Source organism: Bufo bufo, chromosome 6 (assembly GCF_905171765.1).
Source record: "Bufo bufo chromosome 6, aBufBuf1.1, whole genome shotgun sequence".
NCBI lineage: Eukaryota > Metazoa > Chordata > Amphibia > Anura > Bufonidae > Bufo > Bufo bufo.
In genome coordinates, this window is record NC_053394.1 from 425,669,083 (window position 1) to 425,683,653 (window position 14,571).

The window sequence follows — 14,571 nt, forward strand, 5'->3', positions numbered from 1 at the left end:
ATGTACAAGAATATAACTACTATAATACTGCTCCTATGTACAAGAATATAACTACTATAATACTGCCTCCTATGTACAAGAATATAACTACTATAATACTGCCTCCTATGTACAAGAATATAACTACTATAATACTGCCTCCTATGTACAAGAATATAACTACTATAATATTGCTCCTATGTACAGTATAATATAACTACTATAATACTATGCCTTACTACAGTATATGTACAAGATGATTAAATGACTGGTATTATGTTAATATCTACCTAGACTTGGTATCTCTGCAGCTGACAGCAGCATTACCTGCAGTGCACAGATTGTACCGTCACTGCCATCTCACTTTCTCTAGCAGGTACCACAGTAAAAAACAAATAATAAATCATCAAATGAGTAATGATATTTCAAAGGTCGCATTTTGAAGTCCAAGTGCTTTCTAGGTCATTGCTCTTTAACTGCAGCCATATATACAGTATGATAAACTGTGGAAGACCAAACTCGAAATTTAGAATCGGTAACAGTGGAAGCGGAGCAGAGGACCCGGCACAGATAATATATGTAAGTATATTAAAACTTTATATTCTTTGAAATGTATTGAGAATGTCGTGACCTGACTGTGGTCACACTGTGTGTAGGGAACATTAAATCCATCAGAAAAGGGAAAGCTAACACTTTGTACCTTTCTTCCCTGGTGTATTTTCTAGTTTTGGTAAAATGTAAAGCGATATCTTCCAGATCAAAAGAGCCACATACTGCAAATGTCTTAATATGAGCAAATATCCGACCTCATAACAAGACTTTTGAATGTGACAAGAGGAAACAACTAAGCTGTTTCTGGAAAACTAATTACACCATTATAATACTGCCCCTATATATTAAAATATAACTACAATAATACTTTTACTATGTACAAGAATATAACTACTATAATACTGCTCCTATGTACAAGAATATAACTACTATAATACTGCCTCCTATGTACAAGAATATAACTACTATAATACTGCTCCTATGTACAAGAATATAACTACTATAATACTGATCCTATGTACAAGAATATAACTACTATAATACTGCACCTATGTACAAGAATATAACTACTATAATACTGCTCCTATGTACAATAATATAACTGCTATAATACTGATCCTATGTACAAGAATATACCTACTATAATACTGCCTCCTATGTACAAGAATATAACTACTATAATACTGCTCCTATGTATAAGAATATAACTACTATAATACTGCCTCCTATGTACAAGAATATAACTACTATAATACTGCTCCTATGTACAAGAATATAACTACTATAATACTGCCTCCTATGTACAAGAATATAACTACTATAATACTGCTCCTATGTACACGAATATAACTACTATAATACTGCCTCTTATGTACAAGAATATTACTACTATAATACTGCTCCTATGTACAAGAACATATGCAGCGGCCCACTGCCAGTGTCTGGGGTATCCCTTTGCCCCTTAGGAGGTTTGTATAAAATATGTCCCTCTTATAGAGCAAGTAAACATGACGAGGGTTGTAGTTAAGCAACGAGGACATAGAGTCCCCTTTATAGATGGTAGCATGGGTATCTAGATGTAGGATTGCCAGAGTGGTGTTGAGTGGCCTACGCTCTCTGAAGGTGTTGTATGCACGGGTCACGGTGCTCCTACCTGAATATCCTTGGATCCCAGATGAGGTGTAGTCCGAAGCAAGTGCTAAAAGAGGTTGTTGAACTTGGGTGATGAATTGGTAGAATAAACAGAGTCCAGACTTTGTATTTACGTTGAAAAAACAGCTTTTCTTGGCATAAACGGTAATCCAGTTTCCAAACTTTATCTTGGTCATCAGTAGGTATTGGCTTAACTTTGGCAGGCAAACACTTCGGCAACAATCTCAGCTCTGCTATGCTAGCTGGGTTAAATAGGAAACATTTCCTCTTCTGCTGGAACTTAGTTTAGCTATAGTCTGTCTTACTTTAATCCTAGGAACTTCTTGTCCTGGCTTTAAGTACCTCAAGCTCTAGCATCAGCTTGGATTAAGGCAATGCAAGCCCAGGAGGAGACAAGCAACCATGTAGCACTTCACAGGCAGGGCCTCTTGGCCTAGCAGAGCAAGCAGTGCTCTGCTAGCCAACACACAACCTTTCCCCATGAGGGGGTAGGCTAGACTGCTTACTAACTAAACTCCTCCCTCTCTAAAGAGGGCTGGAATGGAACTAGAAGTTCAGCTCCAGAGAAACTATCTCTGCACAGATTTGCTGCCATCTGCTGGTGAACCAGGCACATTACATGTTAACATAAGTTTCATAGGAATAAATATTTACATTATTCAGGGGTGACACAAAATACATTCTAGTGACATAAGTTAGCATAATGGTGACAGTAGCAAGGTGCCAAAGAGTGGTAATGGCACTCTGGATCAATACACATAGCTACTTTAATACTGCTCCTATGTATAAGAATATAACTACTATAATACTGCTCTTATGTACAAGAATATAACTGCTATAATACTGCTCCTATGTACAAGAATATACCTACTATAATACTGCCCTATGTACAAGAATATAACTGCTATAATACTACTTATATGTATAAGAATATAACTACTATAATACTGCTCCTATGTACAAGAATATAACTACTATAATACTGCCTCCTATGTACAAGAATATAACTACTATAATACTGCCTCCTATGTACAAGTATATAACTACTATAATACTGCCTCCTATGTACAAGAATATAACTACTATAATACTGCTCCTATGTACAAGAATATAACTGCTATAATACTGCTCCTATGTACAAGAATATAACTACTATAATACTGCCTCCTATGTACAAGAATATAACTACTATAATACTGCCTCCTATGTACAAGAATATAACTACTATAACACTGCCTCCTATGTACAAGAATATAACTACTATAATACTGACCCCTATGTACAAGAATATAACTACTATAATACTGCCTCCTATGTACAAGAATATAACTACTATAATACTGCTCCTATGTACAAGAATATAACTACTATAATACTGCCTCCTATGTATAAGAATATAACTACTATAATACTGCTCCTATGTACAAGAATATAACTACTATAATACTGCTCCTATGTACAAGAATATAACTACTATAATACTACTTATATGTATAAGAATATAACTACTATAATACTGCTCCTATGTACAGGAATATAACTACTATAATACTGCTCCTACGTACAAGAATACACTCACCTAAAGAATTATTAGGAACACCATACTAATACGGTGTTGGACCCCCTTTTGCCTTCAGAACTGCCTTAATTCTACGTGGCATTGATTCAACAAGGTGCTGATAGCATTCTTTAGAAATGTTGGCCCATATTGATAGGATAGCATCTTGCAGTTGATGGAGATTTGAGGGATGCACATACAGGGCATGAAGCTCCCGTTCCACCACATCCAGGGCCGGCGCCACCAGTAAGGCGACTTAGGCAGTCGCCTAGGGCGCCATTTAGCAGGGGGCGCCCGTTGCGGTGTAAAAAAAATAAAAATAAATTGGTTATATAAGTTCGGCTGGCGGCGCCCCTCATGCAGAGCCTCCTGAGTCTCCGGCGGCCGGAGATTCAAATTAGAGCGGCAAGCTCTAATTTGAATCTCCGGCCGCCGGCTCATTGCTGCGCAGCCTGCGCCTGCTGTGTGTCTGCTCTGTGCTTTTGTTAATGTAGCGTGGCCGAGCTCTCTTCGGTCCGCGGTACTGGAGCTTTTGTTTCCTGTACCCGGCCGGACTGACAGGAAGTGCTCACTTAGTGTGCACTTCCTGTCAGTCCGGCCGGGTACAGGAAACAAATGCTCCTGTACCGCGGACCGAAGAGAGCTCGGCCACGCTACATTAGAGGTGTGTGTGTGTGGGGGGGGGGGGGAGGACTAATGACATTGACAAGGGAGGGGGAGGACTAATGACATTGACAAGGGAGGGGGGGGGATAATGACATTGACAAGGGAGGGGGGGGGGAATAATGACATTGACAAGGGAGGGGGGGGGAAATAATGACATTGACAAGGGAGGGGGGAAATAATGACATTGACAAGGGAGCGGGGGAATAATGACATTGACAAGGGAGGGGGGAAGATAATGAGAGTGACAAGGGAGGGGGAGGGGGGGAATAATGAGAGTGACAAGGGAGGGGGGGTGGAATAATGAGAGTGACAAGGGAGAGGGGTGCCGGGGTGGAATAATAAGAGTGACAAGGGAGGGAGTGGGGGAGAAGAGAGTGACAAGGGAGTCCCCAGAGCCATAGAAACATAGAAACATAGAATGTATCGGCAGATAAGAACCATTTGGCCCATCTAGTCTGCCCAATATACTGAATACTATGGATAGCCCCGGCCCTATCTTATATGAAGGATGGCCTTATGCCTATCCCATGCATGCTTAAACCCCTTCACTGTATTTGCAGCTACCACTTCTGCAGGAAGGCTATTCCATGCATCCACTACTCTCTCAGTAAAGTAATACTTCCTTATATTACTTTTAAACCTTTGCCCCTCTAATTTAAAACTGTGTCCTCTTGTGGTAGTTTTTCTTCTTTTAAATATGCTCTCTTCCTTTACCGAGTTGATTCCCTTTATGTATTTAAAAGTTTCTATCATATCCCCTCTGTCTCTTCTTTCTTCCAAGCTATACATATTAAGGTCCTTTAACCTTTCCTGGTAAGTTTTATCCTGCAATCCATGTACTAGTTTAGTAGCTCTTCTCTGAACTCTCTCTAGAGTATCTATATCCTTCTGGAGATATGGCCTCCAGTACTGCGCACAATACTCCAAGTGAGGTCTCACCAGTGTTCTGTACAGCGGCATAAGCACTTCACTCTTTCTACTGCTTATACCTCTCCCTATACATCCAAGCATTCTGCTGGCATTTCGTGCTGCTCTATTACATTGTCTTCCCACCTTTAAGTCTTCTGAAATAATTACTCCTAAATCCCTTTCCTCAGATACTGAGGTCAGGACTGTGTCAAATATTCTATATTCTGCCCTTGGGTTTTTACGCCCCAGGTGCATTATCTTGCACTTATCCACATTAAATTTCAGTTTCCAGAGTTCTGACCATTCTTCTAGTTTTCCTAAATCCTTTTCCATTTGGCGTTTCCCTCCAGGAACATCAACCCTGTTACATATCTTTGTGTCATCAGCAAAAAGACAAACCTTACCAGCGAGGCCTTTTGCAATATCACTTATGAAGATATTAAACAAAATCGGTCCCAGTACAGATCCCTGTGGAACCCCACTGGTAACATTACCTTGTTTTGAATGTTCTCCATTGACTACAACCCTCTGTTGTCTGTCACTCAGCCACTGCCTAATCCACTCAACAATATGGGAGTCCATGCTCAATGACTGCAGTTTATTGATAAGTCTTCTATGTGGGACAGTGTCAAAAGCCTTACTAAAATCTAGATATGCGATGTCTACTGCACCTCCACCGTCTATTATTTTATTCACCCAGTCAAAAAAATCTATAAGATTTGTTTGACATGATCTCCCTGAAGTAAACCCATGTGTTTTTTCATCTTGCAATCCATGGGATTTTAGATGTTCCACAATCCTATCCTTTAATAGGGTTTCCATTAATTTGCCTACTATTGATGTCAGACTCACTGGTCTATAGTTGCTCGATTCCTCCCTACTACCTTTCTTGTGAATGGGCACGACATTTGCCAATTTCCAATCTTCCGGGACGACTCCTGTTACTAATGATTGGTTAAATAAATCTGTTAACGGTTTTGCCAGCTCACCACTAAGCTCTTTTAATAATTTTGGGTGTATCTCATCAGGCCCCTGTGACTTATCCGTCTTCACCTTAGACAGCAAACTTAAAACATCTTCCTCTGTAAAGATACATGCATCAAACGATTTAATAGTCATTCTTTCTAGTGGAGGTCCTTCTCCTTTTTCTTTTGTAAAAACTGAACAGAAGTATTCATTAAGTCAGTCGGCTAGCCCTTTATTCTCTTCTACATACCTTCCGTCCTTTGTTTTTAATTTAGTTATTCCTTGTTTTAATTTCCTTTTTTCATTTATATATCTGAAGAATGTCTTATCCCCTTTTTTCATAGACTGAGCTAGTTTTTCTTCTGCCTGCGCTTTAGAAGTTCTTATAACTTGCTTGGCCTCTCTCTGCCTAATCTTGTAGATTTCCTTATCTTCATTGCTCTGGTTTTTTTTATAATTACAAAATGCTAGCTTTTTATTTTTAATGATTTGGGCCACTTCTGCTGAGTACCACATTGGTCTCCTCCTTTTTTTGCTTTTACTGACAAGTCTAATGCAATTTTCTGTTGCCTTCAATAATGCACCTTTTAAGTAGTCCCATTTCTCCTGGACTCCATGTAATCCGTTCCAGTCTGATAAGGACTCATTTATGACTAATTTCATTTTTGAAAAGTCTGTTTTTCTAAAATCTAAAACTTTTGTTTTTGTGTGGTGGGTTTCTTTCACAGTTCTTATATTAAGTTTGGAGTTCAGGAGATTGTCTTGACCAGGAGCACCCCCCTAAATGCATTGAAGCAACTGCCATGTGATTGGTTGACTAGATAATTGCATTCATGAGAAATAGAACAGGTGTTCCTAATAATTCTTTAGGTGAGTGTATAACGACTATAATACTGCCTCCTATGTACAAGAATATAACTACTATAATACTGCCTCCTATGTACAAGAATATAACTACTATAATACTGCTCCTATGTACAAGAATATAACTACTATAATACTGCCTCCTATGTACAAGAATATATCTACTATAATACTGCTCCTATGTACAAGAATATAACTACTATAATACTGCTCCTATGTACAAGAATATAACTACTATAATACTGCCTCCTATGTACAAGAATACAACTACTATAGGGGCGGAGCCTGGATGTGTAGCTGGATGGCTGCAGATTGCTGAGCTCCTCATCCTTACCGGCGAATTAACCCCTATATTAAGCTAACAGCACAGCTCTGATGGGCAAAACGGGCAAAGATCGTTCCAGGGATCAAGCGGATCCTATTCCTGTGAAATCTAGACAGCCCGACATGGATCAATTCCTGCAAAGACATGCAAAGCTTCGGTCGGCTCAGACCCCCAAGATGGCGCCCGCTCCAGCCCAGGCATCTGACATGGAGGAAGACACAGATGGCGGGAGTGTCTCAGATGCTTCCACTTGTAAATCGAGGAGGCAGAGGGGCTTATTCACAAAAGCGGCACTCCTGGAGGTGCTTAACTCGGCCTTAGCTCCGATCAAGAGTGATTTATCAGAGATTAAAGAAGATCTCCGGAGCATGGGTCACCGGGTGTCAGACCTGGAGGGCGCGCAGGAGGCGGCTCTTCAGAGAGAAGAAAAATCTTACAGAGCGATCAGCTCCCACACTGACCTGCTCAACGAAGCGCTCCTGAGGGTCGAGGACCAGGAGAATCGGAGCCGCAGGAGGAATCTCAGGATTCGCGGGCTCCCAGAATCCTTCGCCAGCGAAGCGCTGGAGAAAGTGGCGCAGGAGATATTCGCCGACCTGCTGGGCCCTGAGAGAGCGGAGAGAATAATTATTGAGAGGATTCACCGGGCGCTGAGGCCTAAGCCAAAGAATACAGAACCCCCACGGGATGTCATCTGCGGCCTCCTCAGCTTCATCGACACCGCAGCGATCATGAGAGCCGGCAGAGAGAAGGAGCAGCTGCAGTATGGAGGTACGCAGATCATGTTTTTTCAGGATCTGGCCCCGTCCACGCTTGCTAAACGGCGCATCCTCAAGCCGCTTCTAGATGCCCTTAGAGCTGCAGCTACCCCGTTCCGGTGGCTATACCCGTTCGGGATTGCGGTCCTCAGAAACGGACGCCAGATCTCCATTCGGTCGCCGAAAGACCTGCATGCCAGCTGGGCTCAGCTGGGGTTAAGCCCAATCGAAATTCCATCATGGATGCCGGCCGACATGGAGGATCCACCTCTCCCGCCACCTCATGCTGCTGAATGGCGCCCTGTCTATAATAAAAGGTCGCCCAGGGCTAGGGCTGAAAAGTTTGATCACCCTCCTACCTGAGCATAGAAGATGCCTGAGGAGTTTTCCTTTCTGTTCCTGTTCCAAGTGCTGTCCCTGGGACTGATTGCCTGGAGGTGCAGTGAGCTGGAGCCTTTCTGTTCCCTGAGGGCTTCAGGCCTGATCCCAGGCCAGTCATGTCCGCCTGTTGCGGAAATAATGTATTGGACTGCAGTTATGGTCTGATCCATTTACAGTTCTGGACCTTGCCTGTTCCCTGCTCGTTTCTTGATATGCAGGGGTTAACCCGGTTTTACCTTCGGGTCACCCCCTTTTCTTTGAGAGATGGCCAGTAAAAGGCCCTCTATAGCTCTGCGGGACCCCCCGCCTGACAGACCCCGGCTGGTAGCCGTGAAGAGAAAGGGTCATACTGTCAGGTGCTCAGTAGAGCTTTCTATGCAGAATGTATTTGCACTATTGTTTAATGTCTTACCTGTGTGTCTCCCCTCCTTCCCTCTTGTGTCTCCCCCCCCCCCTCCCCCACCATCAGATGTCATATATTGTATTTTCAGATGCTGACTGTATGCTTTCTATTTCAGAATGTCGTCTATTGTGATTTCTTCCTTTAACGCCCGGGGAATGAACGAGCCTTGCAAACGATCCCAAATCCTGGCCCTTTTACAGAGGGATAAAGTATCTATAGCATTCTTCCAGGAAACCCACTTCAGAGAGGGTAAGATCCCCAAATTGCCCCCCAAAAGATTTTCCCAATGGTTCCACAGCACGTATAGTTCGGCTAGCAGGGGTGTCAGCATAGCGATCCACAAGCAGCTCCCCTTTAAGCATTCTGCCGTATCTGCAGACCCTGAGGGTCGTTACCTGTTTGTTAAGGGCACTATCGCTGACACTCCTGTTACCCTGGCAACTGTATATGCTCCCAACAGAGGGCAGGTTGCTTGGCTCGTTCAGACCCTAGGCCTTCTATCCTCCTTTAAGGAGGGAATGGTTATTTTAGGAGGTGATTTTAATGCTACCCTTGATCCTACACTAGATTCCTCAAGTGGGAAGTCTGCCATTACACATGCCCGTTTGCGGCGCCTTAAACTGGCCCTACAGAGGCTGGGGGTTTTAGATGTCTGGCGCACCACGAATCCCACTGGTAGGGACTTTTCCTTTTATTCGGCTGCTAAACTATCTTACCATAGATTAGACTATCTATTTTTATCCAAATCCTGTACTAACAGAGTTATCAATTCCCACATAGGGAACATCACCTTGTCTGACCACGCTCCGGTATTTTTGAGTGTGTCCCTGCTGGACCTCCCGAAGAGGGAATGGAATTGGCGCATAAATGAGACCATTATCTCAGACCCCTCCCATGCTGCTAAATTATCCTCTATCATAACTAACTTCTTCACAACTAATACTTCAGGCCCTGACGCTCCCTCTCCTTCCATTATTTGGGAAACCCATAAAGCGGTCCTGAGAGGGGAACTAATAGCCTTAGGTGCACATATTAAGAAACAGCGGAATCAGGCTGTGGCGACACTTCTCTCCCAGATCCAGGCCCTAGAGCTAACGCACAAAGCCTCCCAGGCCCTTAACTGTGCCTTGGAGCTCTCGGAAGCCCGTACTAAGCTTAAGAACCTGCTAAATGTCACGTCAGCTAAGCTTTTACTTAGAGCCAAATTCCGCTCATATGCTCACGGGGACAAAGGGAATAGGCTAATGTCCGCTTTAGTGAAGAAACAAAAAACGGACTCCTTTATTGCTGCAGTTAAAGACGACAAAGGCGTCCTTCATAAAGGAACTCCAGACATAGCAAAGACCTTTTGTGCTTTCTATAGGGACCTATACAACCTTAAAACACCAGATAATATGTCGCCAGCTCAATTAGGTGAGGCATCTGAGAAGTTTCTCTCCTCCCTCCAGTTACCTACTATTACCCCAGCTCAGTCAGCCATGCTCTTATCTCCTATCACAGAGGATGAAATTGGTAAGGTTCTCTCCTCTATACCCTCAGGGAAAAGTCCAGGCCCCGATGGTTTTACCATCTCTTACTATAAAACCTTTAAGCAGACCCTAATGCCCCATTTTAATACCTTATGTAACCACTTACTCCAAGGGGGCTCCCTCCCTCCCCAATCGCTTTCAGCCCATATCACGGTAATCCACAAGGAAAATAAGGACCCCCTAAATTGCGGGAGTTACCGCCCTATCTCGCTTCTAAATACTGATGTGAAGTGGTGGGCAAAAATTTTGGCTCAACGGATTCAGTCGGTTCTCCCTGGCATTATCAACGAGGAGCAGGTGGGATTCGTCTCTGGCAGGCAGGGGAGTGAAAATACGGTCCGTGTCATACAATTGATCACGCATGCTCGTCAGCACTCAATACCTTTAGCTCTTCTCAGTACAGATGCAGAGAAGGCCTTTGACAGGATCAGCTGGCAATTCATGTCTCGGGCACTGTCGAAGTTTGGCCTTCCGGACCAGTTTATCCAATCCGTTTTCTCACTTTATTCGCTCCCCTCTGCCAGAATACGGATTAATGGGACACTCTCTCCAGCTTTTCCCATTACTAATGGGACGAGGCAGGGGTGCCCACTCTCACCTGCCCTCTTTGTTATTGTCATGGAGACCCTGCTGGCCAGGATCAGGCAAGATCCGGACATTAAGGGGATCACCTTGGGGTCGCATACCCACCTAACGGCCGCTTTTGCAGACGACCTTTTGGTCATAACGTCCAACCCTCTAGCCTCTTTCCCCAGACTTCAAGCCCTTTTTGAAGAATATGGAGCGGTTTCAAATTTTAAGATCAACTATACTAAGTCACAGGCCCTGAATATTTCTTGCCCATCCGCTACTGTAGACACGCTTAAAGGTTCCGCTGCTTTTTCGTGGGCCAATAAGTCAATCCCTTTTCTAGGTACCCATATCTCAGCAAAACCAGAGGATCTTTTTGAGTTAAATTATGTCCCTTTACTGAAATCCATTAGATCACACTTACACTCTCTAAAACTTCCGTTTATCTCTTGGATTGGGCGGAAAAACTTCATTAAAGCTTTTATTGTCCCCAGACTGCTCTACCTCATCCAAACCCTCCCTATCTGGCTACCCCATTCCTTCTTTGTGGAGGTCCGCAGGGTCATCTCAACCTTTGTCTGGTCTGGTAAGTCCCCCAGGTTGGCTTATGCCACTCTCACTCGGGGGAGGAGGTTGGGAGGCTTCGGCCTACCCGACATCTACCTTTATTACAAAGCATCAATGCTAAACAGAGCTTTGAGCCTCATCTCCTGGCGCCCTCTCGGCCTTGTCTCTCGACTAGAGTGTGATTTGCTTTCGTATAGGGACAAGTTAGTTCTATGGGGCTTACGCAAATGTACTGCTAATAATAAGTTTACCTCGCCCTTATGGAAGGGTCTGTTACTGGAATGGACTAAACTATATGGGTCCTCGACCCTTAGGTTTCCAAGTTTGAGTCTCCCCTTAGATCTGCTGCAGGCATATGTTCACCCTACCACCTCTAATGCAACAGGAATTTGGGCTATACTAGCCAACTCTAAACTGAAAGACATCATAACTGTATCAGGTGCCTTAAATTGGAGTAAAATATATGAAATCCCTAGGGTTCAGGGAGCCTCCTTCCTAGCGCTTATGGCTTTTAAGAAGGATGTGGCGCTTTTGGAATCTTTTCCCAGGCCTACGGTAGATCCCTCTTGGTTGGAGGGGAAAATCTCTAACGCCCTTCGCCCCAAGAAACCTCTCTCCACATTCTACAAGGAGCTACTCTCCTCCGCACCTCCAGATCTGTGGTTCCTTGCAGCCTGGGAGAAGGAGCTGTCCCTGTCCCTGTCAGAACCTGAAAAAGCCTTCATCCTCACACACTCACATGGTTTCAACCGTTGTATTAGAATACAGGCAAACTCTTATAAATTACTTACAAGATGGTACAAGACACCGGAATTCCTTCACAAGCTCAATCCCGCTATCCCAAACAGTTGCTGGAGGTGTGGAGGAGACATTGGTTCTCTATCTCATATTTGGTGGAGCTGCGAGAAAATAAAACCGTTTTGGGTTGAAGTAGAAGCAGCTATTAACAGGATATGCAATAGTCAGATTACCTTAGATGCAAAACTCCTGCTGCTCTGGTGTCCAAATGGCACGCTAACCCCCTCAAAGCATAATCTACAAACCATGCTTATTACAGCAGCTCGACTGCTGATCCCTCTATTATGGAAAAACGAATCAGCTCCCTCGTTCTTGATGTGGACGGAAAAAGTTGATCAACTATATCGGTTTGAAGAATTAGCCCACTGGGAAAATCACTCTAGAGCAGTTTTTGTTAAACTATGGTCTCCTTGGAAGCTATACCGCAAATTCTAGGCTTAGATATGTCTTGACTTAAGATTTTGATTGACATCCAACTTTCCCCCTTCCCTCTCTCTCCCAACCCACCTTCCTTTGTCTTGTTAGCCCCCCCCTCGTCAGATATTTGTTTACATGTGTCACTTTATTATTTGAAGTCGTGTATGCAATCACCTTGAATGCATTGTGTTTGCTGACTATGCACTTATCCAGCTGCGTCTGGACACAAGATGTTTGTCTCTCTACATGACTGTGTATTTTTTCTCAAATAAAAAGAAATTTGACAAAGAATACAACTACTATAATACAGCTCCTATGTACAAGAATATAACTACTATAATACTGCTCCTATGTACAAGAATATAACTACTATAATACTGCCTCCTATGTACAAGAATATAACTACTATAATACTGCTCCTATGTACAAGAATATAACTACTATAATACTGCTCCTATGTACAAGAATATAACTACTATAATACTGCCTCCTATGTATAAGAATATAACTACTATAATACTGCCCCTATGTACAAGAATATAACTACTATAATACTGCTCCTATGTACAAGAATATAACTACTATAATACTGCCTCCTATGTACAAGAATATAACTACTATAATACTGCTCCTATGTACAAGAATATAACTACTATAATACTGCTCCTATGTACAAGAATATAACTACTATAATACTGCTCCCTATGTACAAGAATATAACTACTATAATGATCTTTTTATTTAACCCCTTAAGGACACGGCCATATTTCACCTTAAGGACCAGGCCATTTTTTGCAAATCTGACCAGTGTCACTTTAAGTGGTGATAACTTTAAAACGCTTTGACTTATCCAGGCCATTCTGAGATTATTTTTTGTCACATATTGTACTTCATTACACTGGTAAAATGAAGTAAAAAAAATTCACTTTTATTTATAAAAAAATACGAAATTTGCCAAAATATTTGATAAATTAGCAAATTTCCAAGTTTCAATTTCTCTACTTCTATAATACATAGTAATACCTACAAAAATCGTTATTACTTTACATTTCCCATATGTCTACTTCAAGATAGGATCATTTTGGGAATGACATTTTATTTTTTGGGGACGTTACAAGGCTTAGAAGTTTAGAAGTAAATATTGAAATTTTCAAAAACCAACTTTTTAAGGACCAGTTCAGGTCTGAAGTCACTTTGTGAGGCTTACATAATAGAAACCACCCATAAATGACCCCATTCTAGAAACACCCCTCAAGGTATTCAAAACTAATTTTACAAACGTTGTTAACCCTTTAGGTGTTCCACAAGAATGAATGGAAAATTGAGATACAATTTCAAAATTTAACTTTTTTGGCAGATTTTCCATTTTAATATTTTTTTTTCCAGTTACAAAGCAAGGGTTAACAGCCAAACAAAACTCAATATTTATGGCCCTGATTCTGTAGTTTGCAGAAACACCCCATATGTTGTCATGAACTGCTGTACGGGCACACGGCAGGGCGTAGAAGGAAAGGAATGCCATACGGTTTTTGGAAGGCAGATTTTGCTGGACTGTTTTTTTTTTACACCATGTCCCATTTGAAGCCCCCCTGATGCACCCCTAGAGTAGAAACTCCATAAAAGTGACCCTATCTAAGAAACTAAACCCCTCAAGGTATTCAAAACTGATTTTACAAACGTTGTTAACCCTTTAGGTGTTCCACAAGAATGAATAGAAAATAGAGATACAATTACAAAATTTCACTTTTTTGGCAGATTTTCCATTTTAATATTTTTATTCCAGTTACAAAGCAAGGGTTAACAGCTAAACAAAACACAATATTTATGGCCCTGATTCTGTAGTTTACAGAACCACCCCATATGTGGTTGTATACTGCTGTACGGGCACACGGCAGGGCACAGAAGGAAAGGAATGCCATACGGTTTTTTGAAGGCAGATTTTGCTGGACTGTTTTTTTTGACACCATGTCCCATTTGAAGCCCCCCTGATGCACCCCTAGAGTAGAAACTCCAAAAAAGTGACCCTATTTTAGAAACTACGGGATAGGGTGGAAGTTTTGTTGGTACTAGTTTAGGGTACATATGATTTTTGATTGCTCTATATTACAGAAGAAATAGCTGTTTCGGCACCGTTTAAAAAAAAAAATTATTTACAACACTCATCTGACAGGTTAGAT

At 42.2% G+C, this 14,571-nt stretch overlaps 1 protein-coding gene across 5 annotated transcripts in view; it reads left to right on the forward strand.

Moving 5' to 3' along the window:
- The first annotated feature begins 433 nt into the window (after nt 1–433).
- The window catches only part of LOC121005031 (aquaporin-8-like), a 31,379-nt gene continuing 17,241 nt past the window's right edge, over nt 434–14,571 (forward strand). The window contains exons 1-2 of one of the 5 annotated variants that reach the window (XM_040437534.1): nt 434–558; nt 1,608–1,609. The gene's annotated coding sequence lies outside the window, so the exon portion shown is untranslated. Of the gene's footprint in view, nt 559–1,607; nt 1,610–9,905; nt 9,910–12,624; nt 12,627–14,571 lie in introns of those variants that run through there. The other 4 variants (XM_040437536.1, XM_040437539.1, XM_040437535.1 and 1 more) reach the window with 4 other exon arrangements.